Source organism: Hypomesus nipponensis, chromosome 9 (genome assembly GCF_054491055.1).
Source record: "Hypomesus nipponensis isolate SF chromosome 9, ASM5449105v1, whole genome shotgun sequence".
Taxonomy (NCBI): Eukaryota; Metazoa; Chordata; class Actinopteri; order Osmeriformes; family Osmeridae; genus Hypomesus; species Hypomesus nipponensis.
Genome location: NC_140369.1, coordinates 25,251,548 through 25,265,901, shown reverse-complemented (window position 1 = coordinate 25,265,901; position 14,354 = coordinate 25,251,548). Strand labels below are relative to the sequence as shown.

At 46.1% G+C, this 14,354-nt stretch overlaps 1 protein-coding gene and 1 long non-coding RNA gene across 4 annotated transcripts in view; one reads left to right on the top strand and one right to left on the bottom strand.

Annotated features, from left to right (window-relative positions):
- Positions 1–14,354, top strand: part of LOC146273964 (NACHT, LRR and PYD domains-containing protein 3-like) — a 184,679-nt gene that overhangs the window by 150,256 nt on the left and 20,069 nt on the right. Inside the window, exon 1 of one of the 3 annotated variants that reach the window (XM_084704441.1) lies at positions 10,920–11,033. The exons of the other annotated variants lie outside the window; for them this stretch is intronic. The gene's annotated coding sequence lies outside the window, so the exon portion shown is untranslated. Of the gene's footprint in view, positions 1–10,919; positions 11,034–14,354 lie in introns of those variants that run through there. 3 annotated transcript variants of the gene reach the window in all.
- LOC146273966 (uncharacterized) lies at positions 5,169–10,169 on the bottom strand. The gene is made up of 3 exons (XR_014766552.1): positions 9,955–10,169; positions 6,381–6,473; positions 5,169–5,470 (listed from the first exon to the last, which is right to left on the bottom strand). It is a non-coding gene; the product is annotated as an uncharacterized LOC146273966 (long non-coding RNA).

The window sequence follows — 14,354 nt, the reverse complement described above, 5'->3', positions numbered from 1 at the left end:
GAGTTCCTTTATAGTATAGAAAATGTGATGCAGTACCCTATATGGTGCCCTTATAATGGCCTAAATTGGACTGTTCCCATGCCCTTACTTCCACTGGTAAAGGGTGCTGTTATGAAGTGCCCTTTATGCTGCCCCTACATGACAGTGTCCCACATGTTGCCCTTTCCAAAGAAGACAATTAGATGCTGTGCCCAACAGTCTCCCCTAATGTTCCCAGTAGGGCATGCTTTCCCAAAGTGAGTCTATCACTGTCCAAGCCCCCTCTGGATCTGTGGAGGCAGACTATGTTAATTGGAAATACTTGTAATATAATAATGCTAGTCATGCTGAGCAATTTAAAATGACTGTTCTGCCAAACAAAGTGTGCAGTTTGGGTCACCTTCTGATCTAAAAAGTCAATGCTGGATCTGTGCAATACTAGTCATTTCAGTGAATCCCTATTTCAGTCATGGTTATCTTTCCCTTTTATCTTAAAGCTCAGCATTTAGCCTATCAGTTAATAGCGTGTGGCAAAGTTATTTTGAAGTAATTTATTGATTTTGTTCAAGATGTGAAGACAAAAACATTATTAGCCCACATCAAGTGCATGGCTTTCTTCAGTGTTTTGAATTTTATCCTACAATTTTCAATTGCTCCCACGTTCTTTTTTGGGCTATTATTCTCAATCTCCTGTTGAGAATATTGGCCATAGGCTAGCCTGTCAGAACGGTTGCAGACAGCTCATCAAATTACGCTAATTATCAGTAGGCCTAAATGCATATATATATATATATGTATATATATATATATATATATTTATATATATGTTAAGTAGATTTGGTAGGTCTACAATTTACGCATTTTAACGGTCGTAATGGTTTGACAAGTTGTCTCCCTTGCCATGTTAATTGCGGCAACATTGCCCTTTTTGGGGACAACTCCCAAAAAACTCTAAAAATCCATTTACGCTGCTGAAACAACACCTTTACGCTTTGCTTTTTGCGACATAACTCCTCTATTCGACGATCGCCTGATCTGGGCTACAGTCTAAGCTTATTGAGGTCTAGCTTGAATTAGCGTTGCCTGATAGTGGAACGGAACGTTAGTGGAACGGCTTCAGGCTTAAGTCTAAGTTGACGTTTACCCAAGTGAGACTTATTCGTGTTAGCGCGACTTGCGTTAGCGACGTTGATGGAACACCCCCCTGGAACATTGGAACAACCAAACCAAAACACAAAACGTTGCTGACACTGTTGTTACCACATGTTCCGGACAATACAGACTGTTGTTCTGTATTGTGAGAGGGAGAGGGGGAGGGGGAGGGGGAGAGAGTCTGTCTGTCGTGAACTAGAGAGGGTACAATTTCTGGGGAAATTGTAGGGTGTCGGTTGCAGGTGAGTCAGTTTATTATTAAACAAGCTGAACCCCCTTTTAAACAAGCTATTCTATCAACGTTGTAACCAACAGTATTTTTCAGATGGAATTGCGATTCAAACAGTACCATTTGCTAACTGAAAATATGCCCCCAAAAATCGTAAATAAGCTTGACAATTATTTAGGGGGAAATGGCTCATTCAAAAAAAAGCTCACTTATGTCAGTCAAAACACAAAAGGCAATGTAGCCCTTTGTGGAGAAGCTGACCCCAGTAAATTATACTACTAAAATACTGCTGTGTTTGTCTTGGTTGGTAGCGATTGCGTTGCTTGAATTCAATTTAACGTTCCATTGTACGGTTTAGGCAGAAATTACGTTTCTTTCTTTTTTTATGAACAGATTTACAAAGTTTAGGCTGTATAAGGTCGGGTTAGTAGTCAGATAGTATCACCTATTGAAAGACTTTTTGAAACCACAGGTAATCATAATATCACCAAGAAATAGTTTACTTGTAATCTAAAGTCATAATAAATCCTACAACGAAAATGTATTTGTGAGTAAGTAAGTTAGTAAGACCTTATTTATATAACACATTTCATACAAGAATTGTAGCTCAAGGTGCTTTACATAAAATCAATAAAAACAATAATACAAGTGATAAAAGTAATAATTAAAATAGCAATAATAATATAACTAATAAAAGTGAGGAATGTTTATAGACCGCTGTAGTATGTGTTGCCCGGGCAACAGAGGCTAATGTCATGATGCTAATGCTTCAGTGAAATAGTAGACTACTGTTTACGAAAGCAGATTTACTTCCTTAATAATATCAGCTCATATTGTACTTTACACTTCACAATTGTGTTTCATATCACTAAGTAAAATTAGTAAATAGTTAACACCCTGGCCTCTTTGCATGGCGTTTCTGCAGCTGCCTTGCAGTAAAGCTGATCTATAGTTAACATAGCCATCTCCCAAAAGTTAAGGAGCTGCTAAACTAATGTTCTGCTAGAGGTAGCCTTTTTTCGTGACGTTAGTGACGTAAGTGACTGTGGCTAGGAGGTTAGCCACCATTAGCTTAACTTTTCACCACAAAAACGTAATTTCAACTTAAACCACGCAACGGAACGTAAATAAAAGTACAAGCAACTCAATTGCTACCCAGACAAACCTTTTGACACCAACATTGTTTACGTAGTCCAAATATTGACTGATCCTTAAGGGTGGGAAAATAAATAATAATAAATATATATGAGAGAAAACAATGGTTGTCCTCTCACCGAAGGCTTGAGCACACCCAATGATGATGATCAGTAATATATTGTGTCTTGGTCTCCCCCATCAGATGCCTGTGAGCTCACACTGGACCCAAACACAGCACAGAGAAACCTCTCTCTGTCTGAGGAGAACAGAAAGGTGACATGTAGGATAAAGATACAGCCGTATCCTGATAACCCAGAGAGATTTGAGGACTGTGCACAGGTGCTGTGTAGAGAGGGTCTGTCTGGGCGCTGTTACTGGGAGGCAGAGTGGAGTGGAAGAAGGGTTCATATAGCAGTGACATGTAAAGGAATCAGCAGGAGAGGAAGGGGTCATGACTGTTGGTTTGGACACAATAACAAGTCCTGGAGTCTGTGGTGTGATGGTAACAGTTACTCTGCCTGGCACAATAAGAAGAGAACTGACATACCTGTCCCCCCCTCCAGCTCCCACAGAGTAGGAGTGTATCTGGACTGGCCGGCCGGCACTCTGTCCTTCTACACAGTCTCCTCTGACACACTGACCCACCTGCACACATTCCACAGCACATTCACTGAGCCCCTCTATCCTGGGTTCTGGGTTTATCCTGACTCCCCAGTGTCCCTGTGTCAGGTAGAATAGCCCACAAACTCTCTCACACACTGTGCTTACATAGATGTTATTGAACTGTATACAGTTGTAATTGATATCCCAGAGTGATTGTAAATATTGGGGTGTGTTCAATGTTTGTACTGTTTTAATTGTTGACAAACAACAAATCTTGTCTTTGATCTCAGTCCCACTGAATGTGATGAACTAAATAGTGTCTCACTGACTAAATAAGGAGAAATAAATATGTTTTATATAGGATGATAGAAGACATGCTGTGTGTTTGTTGGTGGCACAGTGGACCTAGACACACACACACACACACATGCATGTACACACACACACACATGGACACACACACACACACACATGCATACATACACTGTAAACACTACATTTAGGACCAATAATATGACAGTGTTACCTACTTGAATATACACTGTCTGTGTGTGTGTCTAGTGTGATGCCCTCTCTCCCTTGACCTGTCCCCCACCCACCCTCTCACCTCCTCTCCCTCCACCCTCCTTAAAAACTCCTTTAAAATGTGTGTTTGAGCAAGGAGGAGTTTGTCAGATGAGGAACAGACTGTTGGTTAGCTCCATCGGTTGCAGTTTGGGCCACTTCATAAATGTTACTATTGTAATAGAAAGAACCAGAGAATCACAATACTGTCACAACTGTGCACCTCTGATCCTTGATGTACTGTATACACTATACACACTGTACCTTATGTGTCGCTTTGGATTACCAAGTCGGTAACACTTTATTTGAAGGGGTGTGAATAAGAGTGACATGACACTGTCATGGCACTGTCATAATCATGACATCCTCTCCACAATAAGCACTGTACTTTGTGTGGCCTGCCACTGCTCCAGAGGTAGACTACTGCCAGAGGCAGTGTTGGTCCTCTGGAACAGGAAGAGCCCTGCCATGACCAGAGCACCACTCCCTTATCTCCCTGGACCACGGCTGGACAGGTGCTGATCTGAACTCCCAGAAAAACTCAGAGAAAGAATTGAAGAAACCTTGGGAGGAGCAATTCAGTGAGGGATCCCCTCCTCCAGAGACGGTTAGTGAAAGAGGTGCAGAACACAGGCTAAACATAGTCATACATCAAAAACACACAGGGCCCTATCTTGCACCCAGCGCAATTGACTAAGTCGACAACGCAAGTGTCATTCCTTGTTTGCACTCGACGCAAAGCCGACTTTTCCCTCCACAGACGCACATCGAAATTACTTTGCGCTTCGGTGGGCGGTTCAGCGAAAAAGGAGGCGTGTTCCGGTGCAAACGTTCCCTGGTGCTATTTTGCAGTTTCCGAAAAACAGTTCCGCCACTGACCAGGAAAAACTAAAGTCATTGGCGTAATATTCAGATGCTATTTTAAGGGCGCAAGCTTGGTCCGTGCGCACTGCTGGCGAGGCCAGGGTCTTCTTTCTGCAAAGCTACGTTACATTGTTTTGATTTACGGCGTGTTACATTTCTTCAATGATTATAAAATGTTTTTCATGAGAAATCTCTATGTATGTGAACTTGATTTGTGGCCATCACACGCCCCCAGCCCTGTCCTGCTGTGCCCATCACATGCCATCACAGCATGACAGGACAGGGCTGGGGGCCTGTGATGGGCACAGCAGGACAGGACAGGGCTGGGGGTGTGTGATGGGCACAGCAGGACAGGACAGGGCTGGGGGCCTGTGATGGGCACAGCAGGACAGGACAGGGCTGGGGGTGTGTGATGGGCACAGCAGGACAGGGCTGGGGGCCTGTGATGGGCACAGCATGACAGGACAGGGCTGGGGGTGTGTGATGGGCACAGCAGGACCGGACAGGGCTGGGGGTATGTGATGGACACAGCAGGACAGGACAGGTAGACGGATGGACGGACGGACAGGAGGGGTACATGACATCCAGAAACTGAAGATCTTGGAGATCCATGCAGGGGAGGCAGGGCCAGGTGGGGAGGAGGAACTACAGCTGCTGCTCCAGAGTCTCCTCACTGAACAAACCTCCACAGTAGGAGTTGGTTATACTGTGAGCGTCTGCATGTGTTGGAGTCCAGCTCCTCCTCTCTTCTATCCATCCTCCTCCAGCAGGGCTGGACCCCTCCATTCCACTCATGAGCCTCACCTGGGCAGCTGGTGGTCTCCCGTGGGACATACCTGCCTCTGATCACCTGACCCAGGGCTTGCTGGTGCCGCTGTCCAAGGTGCTGACTGGAGTGGTGCCTGTGGTGCCTACTGGGACGCTGTCCATGGTGCTGCACTCCTGGGTTGCCACAAGGTGGAAACAAACAAACACAAAGCTTTATAGAGGGTATAATACGGTGGCCCTGAAGTGCAAATCACCCCCCCTAATATGAGTACATCCCCCAAATGAAAACACTCCCCCCAAATACGAGTCAACTCCCCCCAAATCGGATGACTTGTTCACCTCCCCCCAATACAAAAACACGCTCCCCCAAATGGAAAACAACATTACATTAACTCAAAAACACATTACATTAACTCTGAACGGAAAGGGTAGGTACTACACTTAAGCGCTGATTGGAGGCAGTAGGCTAACTAACAAGATAAGAAATTGATCAACAGAAGTACAAAATGCAATAGCCTGGCAGAGTTACGTGCACCAGAACATTTGTTTGGCTATTGAAGAATTCCATTGAGAGGGACCTGTTAGAACACAGAGGTCTGTCTGAGGCTGTGCAGAGCACATGCATTTGATTTGCACATTAGGCGTCCTGGGCCAGATGTGCCAACAGCACCCCCACCCCCCGGGGGGGCAAGTCGAGGTGCCGCCCCCCCAACCGCAACACGGATATGTGACTTGGCGCCCTCTGCTGGTTGTGCGGGACGGTTAATTATTGGATGAACTTGGTAATTTGCCTTGGCTGTCATCCAGACTGTACAGAGCACACTCATGTGATCCACTGGGAGGGGTCATGTGATCCACTGGGAGGGGTCATGTGATCCACTGAAAGGGGTCATGTGACACGCTGGCAGACTTTCTCTCAGTGGTGTGAGGGACAAAACATTGACCCAATCTGGTACCGGATCAAAACGTTCTGGTGCTTTTTACAATCACTGTTTGACAGGAGACTGTGGGTAGTGTCAGGGTATATGCAACAGCCGTCTCAGCTTGTCATGAAGGTGTTGCCAGGACGACTGTGTTCAGCCACCTGGTTAAAGGTTTCCTGTCTGGTGCGTACAGGCTCAGACCCCCTCAGAGAGCGTCAGTGCCCCGGTGGGACCTGTCCATGGTGCTGGAGGCTCTGTGGAAGCACAGACAAGACAGGGTCTAGTTATGTTAGACTGTTTGAACCAGCTGCTACCTGTTCTATACCATGACCTCTAGAAACACCCAGACCTGCCCTGGACCCCCACTCTGCTGCCTGCTTGATCCCTCTCCAGACCTGCCCTGGACCCCCACTCTGCTGCCTGCTTGATCCCTCTCCAGACCTGCCCTGGACCCCCACTCTCCTGCCTGCTTGATCCCTCTCCAGACCTGCCCTGGACCCCCACTCTGCTGCCTGCTTGATCCCTCTCCAGACCTGCCCTGGACCCCCACTCTGCTGCCTGCTTGATCCCTCTCCAGACCTGCCCTGGACCCCCACTCTGCTGCCTGCTTGATCCCTCTCCAGACCTGCCCTGGACCCCCACTCTCCTGCCTGCTTGATCCCTCTCCAGACCTGCCCTGGACCCCCACTCTGCTGCCTGCTTGATCCCTCTCCAGACCTGCCCTGGACCCCCACTCTGCTGCCTGCTTGATCCCTCTCCAGACCCGCCCTGGACCCCCACTCTGCTGCCTGCTTGATCCCTCTCCAGACCTGCCCTGGACCCCCACTCTGCTGCCTGCTTGATCCCTCTCCAGACCTGCCCTGGACCCCCACTCTGCTGCCTGCTTGATCCCTCTCCAGACCTGCCCTGGACCCCCACTCTGCTGCCTGCTTGATCCCTCTCCAGACCTGCCCTGGACCCCCACTCTCCTGCCTGCTTGATCCCTCTCCAGACCTGCCCTGGACCCCCACTCTGCTGCCTGCTTGATCCCTCTCCAGACCTGCCCTGGACCCCCACTCTCCTGCCTGCTTGATCCCTCTCCAGACCTGCCCTGGACCCCCACTCTGCTGCCTGCTTGATCCCTCTCCAGACCTGCCTTGAACCCCCACTCTCCTGCCTGCTTGATCCCTCTCCAGACCTGCCCTGGACCCCCACTCTGCTGCCTGCTTGATCCCTCTCCAGACCTGCCCTGGACCCCCACTCTGCTGCCTGCTTGATCCCTCTCCAGACCTGCCCTGGACCCCCACTCTCCTGCCTGCTTGATCCCTCTCCAGACCTGCCCTGGACCCCCACTCTGCTGCCTGCTTGATCCCTCTCCAGACCTGCCCTGAACCCCCACTCTGCTGTCTGCTTGATCCCTCTCCAGACCTGCCCTGGACCCCCACTCTGCTGCCTGCTTGATCCCTCTCCAGACCTGCCCTGGACCCCCACTCTGCTGCCTGCTTGATCCCTCTCCAGACCTGCCCTGGACCCCCACTCTGCTGCCTGCTTGATCCCTCTCCAGACCTGCCCTGGACCCCCACTCTGCTGCCTGCTTGATCCCTCTCCAGACCTGCCCTGGACCCCCACTCTGCTGCCTGCTTGATCCCTCTCCAGACCTGCCCTGGACCCCCACTCTGCTGCCTGCTTGATCCCTCTCCAGACCTGCCCTGGACCCCCACTCTGCTGCCTGCTTGATCCCTCTCCAGACCTGCCTTGAACCCCCACTCTCCTGCCTGCTTGATCCCTCTCCAGACCTGCCCTGGACCCCCACTCTGCTGCCTGCTTGATCCCTCTCCAGACCTGCCCTGAACCCCCACTCTGCTGTCTGCTTGATCCCTCTCAAATCAAATCAAATGTATTTGTATAGCCCTTGACAAGCATGTCACAGAGGGCTTCACATACGCCCATAGAACTGCCCCTCAACCGACCTAAACCCTCAAGGAAGCTCCCAACGGGAGAACAAATGGAAGAAGCCTTGGGAGGAGCAATTCAGAGAGGAATCCCCTCCTCCAGAGACGGTTGGTAAGAGAGAGGAGCAGAACACAGTTTTGAAACACCAAAATCCATTGTTCAGCTTAATAGATGTGGAAAGGGACCGGAAAACTCGCTGTTGGCCGTCAGCGAGTTGGTTTCCGGTTGGCGACCAGCTCCAGCGTTGGCAGACCAACGACCAGTCAGGTGCTGACAGCTCAAACCCCCCACACCACAGGGGATGTGTGGGGGGGGACAGAGAGAGGAGAGCAGGGATTAGAGAATGCCAGGAGCAGCTAACAGTTACACTCATATTGGAATGAGATTTCCCACCGGTCAAGTGTGGACTTGTGCAGCAATTTAGCAGAGCAAAAAGGGGTTCTTTGATGCAGCCCCACACACCAAGACAGCGACTGTAAATAGGTTACATTCATCCAACATTAGTCAGGATTGACCCCTGGTTATAGCTACTCAGATACAGACATCTGACATTAGTCAGAATTGACCCCTGGTTATAGCTACTCAGATACAGACATCCAACATCAGTCAGAATTGACCCCTGGTTATAGCTACTCAGATACAGACATCTAACATCAGCCTGGATGTTATCAGTGGGTCAGGTGAAACACACCACAGCTTGCCCACAATGTGTTCCTGACAATAAAGGCCTTGTTTACTGTGAACATGTTGTGACTAGTCTTAGTGGTGATGTATTGAGACATCACCCTGGTCTCTGCTCCAAGACTAGTCAGCATCATTATAGGCCTCATGAAGTTTCCCTTCCTGAAATGCTGTCCCTGTCAGCACGTTCAGGATCATTGACCTATGCACTTTTTGTGAAGGTCTTTCTTGTAAGTCGCTTTGGATAAAAGCGTCTGCCAAATGAATACATGTAAATGTAATTTAGGTGAGAACTGAAAGAACTGGTTAGACTAAAACAGGAAGTCACAACATTCTCAGAGATGATGTATCTGATCCTTTATGTTTTGTTCACTATGAGTTAAGCACACCTCACCTGCTCATAACTTAGTGTCACTTCTGTGTATCTGTTGTGAATCTGCAGGTGATCGTTTCATTGTGTTCCCTAATTGACCGTTCCCCAGGCCACGCCCCCTTAGTTATTGTTGCTACGTCCGACACAATTCCCGGAACTGTCAACCCAAAAACCATGGTGAGTACGGGGATAAGCGCTACAGCTGTCAGTGTGAGTGAGGATTTTTTGAGTAATACCTCTGCGATATCTTCCAGATCCAGGCAGAAGGGACTGCAATATGCAGTGGAAGAATATATTCAAAATATTAAAGTTAGCAACAAAGGGGAAACAACAAAAATCGAAGCCAAAGCAAAACATACAGGTCTCAAGTAGCCTTGTCTGGCCAGGCACTTGAACAGCACTTGAACAGGGTTGGGATACTCAGGAATAGGTCGCCCACTCACAAAATTCTACGATTAAAATAAAGATTAAAATAAAATAAGTTTATAATGGCTTGTTGGGACGTTTTGTTTAACATTGATACAGTATTTTAAAGCTCCTGGCAACTTGCTGGCGTTCGTTGGCTAGCTCAGCTTTACAGACGTTAACATTAACATTTTGATTTTAACATTAACAAATTTGTTGGAGTCACTAGTTATGCACTAGTAGTGGTAATAATACTAGTTTACATGAACCATAACTGTTTGGGGATGTTCTCTCAACTAACATCTTAGATATCGTTCGCTAGCAGCTTAACACTAGCTAGCTACCTTGGAGCAGACATATGCTATATGTTTGGTGATGTTCTCCAAATTAAGTTGGGAGTGGGGTCTCCCACACTGTTTTATCCACCGCCGGCACCTTCCCTCTTGAGTCTTCAGCTTTGTAAATGGAAAAAATACCACACCTCCCTCTAAACTTTTGGGATATCTAGTGTCAGATCGACACGTCCCATAGGCACACCGTTTAACCATGTTGCTTCCGAGTCAAAGCTTGACGGATCTTCTTCTCTTAGTAGCGGTTGCTAAGGTACGATTGGACGAGGGCCGTTCTAGGGAGGAGTTTCGGGAACGGTCAATTATGTATAATCAAGTCATGAGTTGCTGTCCATGCTGCCAGCCTGTGGTATTACTGTAATGTAGTGCCTCAGCAACACTACAGGAACACAGTGTGAGATCTCCCTCATACAGAAACACATGCAGTAAACACACTTCACCCTGACATGATCCATCTGGTGTCTGAGCAGCATGTTCTGTACAGGAGTCAGGACACACAGGCTGCACAGTTATTCAGCAAAGATCTAGATCCTCCTGACACCCAGGAGAAAGCTCTCTAGAGGGTTACATGTTACATGACATGCCGGTTTGGGGTTGGTTAGTGAACATATTTGAAGGAAAAATAATTTCCCAAATGTTTTATCTGTTATAGTTATGCATCTATAACTGATTAACCTAACTACAATTCAGGCAGTTGCAGTCTAAAGCCTAAGAGGTCCTCTTCAAATGGACAAAGTATAAATGTAAAATAAATACAATGGGCAGGTTGCAAAGTCACTAGTCCAAATCCAATGTCAGTTAAAGAGTAGACCAAAGACAAACTATATCCAGACAGCCCCATTGTGTCGACCTTTCTAACTGGATGAATCCCTCAGTGTTGAACCCTGGTCTCAACTTGTGTTCTTCCAGTTGGTTTCCCTCTTCCTCTTTATGTTCCTGCTCTGTTCCAGTTGGTTTCCCTCTTCCTCTTTATGCTACTTGTCAGTTTCAGTAACACAGCTCAACGAGAGAACTGTTTCTCAACAGGAAATGTCCACTCCCAACCTGCACTCATGAAGAGAAGACACGATACAGTAAGTGTAACGTACGTTATTTTATTGACTGAAACAGAGGAGATTTTATGAAATGATTTCCAGAACTCCAAGCACCTCAATCAATTGACTTGGTGAACAGCACTGTTGGGTGCTTGTTGTTTACTGTGCTGATTCACTATGATGGGCAGTCACCTGAACAGCACTGCCGTAGACGTTCAGACCTTCAGTCAGCATAGATCTAGTTCAGACTGACGTTCTGGTGGGTCAACACACCAAAAGACTGACTTTACCAGACTCCAGACTACGGTGTGTGTGAAATATTTACATTCAGTTTTCAAAACTTTGTTTTTGATATTTATCTTATGAAAGTTGTGGTAGCCAATTGTTATTCAGACAAAGTGAACCATGTCTATTCTACAGTCTTTAGGTTACCTCCCATCTTGGTCCATGTTCAAGCCTATTTGTTGATCTAGCATGTTCTGAAGAGGTATCATTTGATCTGACAACAGACCAAACATTGATTAAACACCTTAGGAGTGACATGCTGTATGCCCCTTCAGTATTGGCACTGAAAGGAAATATATTATAACTGACAGTGCAGGAATCTGTTGTAAATGAACAAAATGCTAAAAAACAAAATATTCCATGTCCAGGCAGATACAACGACAACCCCCCCCCCCCCCAAAAAAAATAGCAGACACTCATCAAAGAGAGAATTATATAACAACATTATAATTTCCATTCATCTTAAGTGCCTGACACTGTCATTTATCAGCATCAGTTATCTCCCTTGACAACACAGTCTGTATGATAGAGCCCTCACTGATACATTAGTATCCAGATTCAGTCTGTATGGTAGAACCATCCCTGATATCATTAGTAGTTTAGTGTATAGTATATAGTGAGTCTGCATAGTGTATAGTATATGGTAAGTATGTTTAGTGTGTAGTGTATAGTGGGTCTGTGTAGTGTGTAGTGTATAGTATATAGCAAGTATGTGTAGTGAATAGTATATAGTGGGTCTGTGTAGTGTGTAGTGTATAGTATATAGCAAGTAGTTGTAGTGAATAGTATATATAGTGAGTCTATGTACTGTATGGTGCAGGGGTTACGGCTGCACAATTAAGCCAATGACTTACGCCTAATGTTATTGTTGCACTAGTTATTGGTTTTCCTTTGCGCTTGTTAGCCAAGATGCAGTTACTCTGTGATCTGACTAAATACAATGTTCCTTGAATCTGACCACTGAAATACTGTACAACTATTCACTTCTGATGATACTTGATCTTCCTCAGGTACATATTCCACTCGTTGTGGAACTATACTGTCTGTAAACAATGAGAAGTTTCCCTTCCTGATTCACTCAGCTCAAACTGAGAACTGGTTTAGAGCAGGAAATGAGACCAAGAGACCACAACGCTTCCTCATGAAGAGAAGATGGAGCCTTGCACAACTAAACTTGTCATGGCTGGCTTTTAGTCTGTGACAAAAACGATTGCACACATGGGGTTGCAAAGTTATGCATGTATTGAACTAAACTGAGAAAAGCAGTTAACAATAATTAAAGCTCCTGTAAAGTGGATATGAAAATTAGTTTTAACACAGAAGAATGTGGTGTTAACTACCGACCCAAATTCGAATGAAAAAAAACACTGACAAGTATGTTAAATTAGGCTTTGAAATTGTGAGAAAATCAGCAGTCTTCTCTGCTCGAGACTGGGGTGGCGGGTCGCTGAAGGAGCAGATGCTCCACCCCCTCTAATTTATTGAATTTAGAAACAACAGCAACACTAGCTAAATCAATTGCAGATATCAGAACAGACCTACCTGCAGTCTCTGAGTGTTTTATGTATTAATTTCTTTGTCTTTGCATCGTACCAGCTGAGTAACAGAATGCTGACATAGATAGGTCGCTGTGACGTAGATTGGTAGGGTTTTGGCTTCGCCTATACAAAACCTGAGCTGAAAACGGAAGAGAAACTATTCAACGGTCTAACTCCACATTTCAGCACGACAAAGTTTTCGTGCTTTGCACATGCTTTCAGGAACTCATTTCACAGGTATTTAATGTACTGAGAAGCAAATCATTGAATTTGCTTTACAGGATCTTTAAGGGATGGGATGTGTCCATTAGTGAAAATGCAGTGAAGGGAGTGTGAGTTTGGGTTAGGTTGGTTATAGGTTCTGGTCTGTGGGCATCTGTGAATATAGGGGTACTGGAAGTGTAAAAAAACTATTGAGCTACAAAACAACAAAGTGCTGTCAGCAAAGCTGAGTGGTGATGGTGGAGGGAGGGTGAGAGAAGAGCCTGCTCTTCAACAGGTAGACAGGCTGCATATAGAGGTCTGTACAGGGTCCTGTACTACCAAGCAAGTTTAACACGCCCAGGATCAATTCTCCTTATCTTGCTTCACTAAACCCAACAACCGCGATCACACTAAGCAGTATCACGACGGTGGTTATCAACTCCTTAACTAAACCCAGGTTTCCCCAATTGAGCGATGAGCGCATTAACTAAAAAAGGGGCAGGCTTCATAGTATAGGGCTTGGGTGTAGTGGATTCGACTACAAAGATACCTGCACAGGTGTGGTGGATTAGACTACATAGATACCTGCACAGGTGTGGATTAGACTACATACAGACCTGTACAGGTGTGGTGGATTAGACTGCATAGAGACTTGTACAGGTGTGGTGGATTAGACTACATAGAGACCTGAACAGGTGTGGATTAGACTACATAGAGACCTGCACAGGTGTGGATTAGACTACATAGAGACCTGTACAGGTGTGGATTAGACTACATAGAGACCTGTACAGGTGTGGTGGATTAGACTACATAGAGACCTGTACAGGTGTGGATTAGACTACATAGAGACCTGTACAGGTGTGGTGGATTAGACTACATACAGACCTGTACAGGTGTGGATTAGACTACATAGAGACCTGTACAGGTGTGGATTAGACCACATAGAGACCTGTACAGGTGTAGATTAGACTACATAGAGACCTGTACAGGTGTGGTGGATTAGACTACATAGAGACCTGTACAGGTGTGGTGGATTAGACTACATACAGACCTGTACAGGTGTGGATTAGACTACATAGAGACCTGTACAGGTGTGGATTAGACTACATAGAGACCTGTACAGGTGTGGATTAGACTACATAGAGACCTGTACAGGTGTGGTGGATTAGACTACATAGATACCTGCACAGGTGTGGATTAGACTACATACAGACCTGTACAGGTGTGGTGGATTAGACTGCATAGAGACCTGTACAGGTGTGGTGGATTAGACTACATAGAGACCTGTACAGGTGTGGATTAGACTACATAGAGACCTGTACAGGTGTGGATT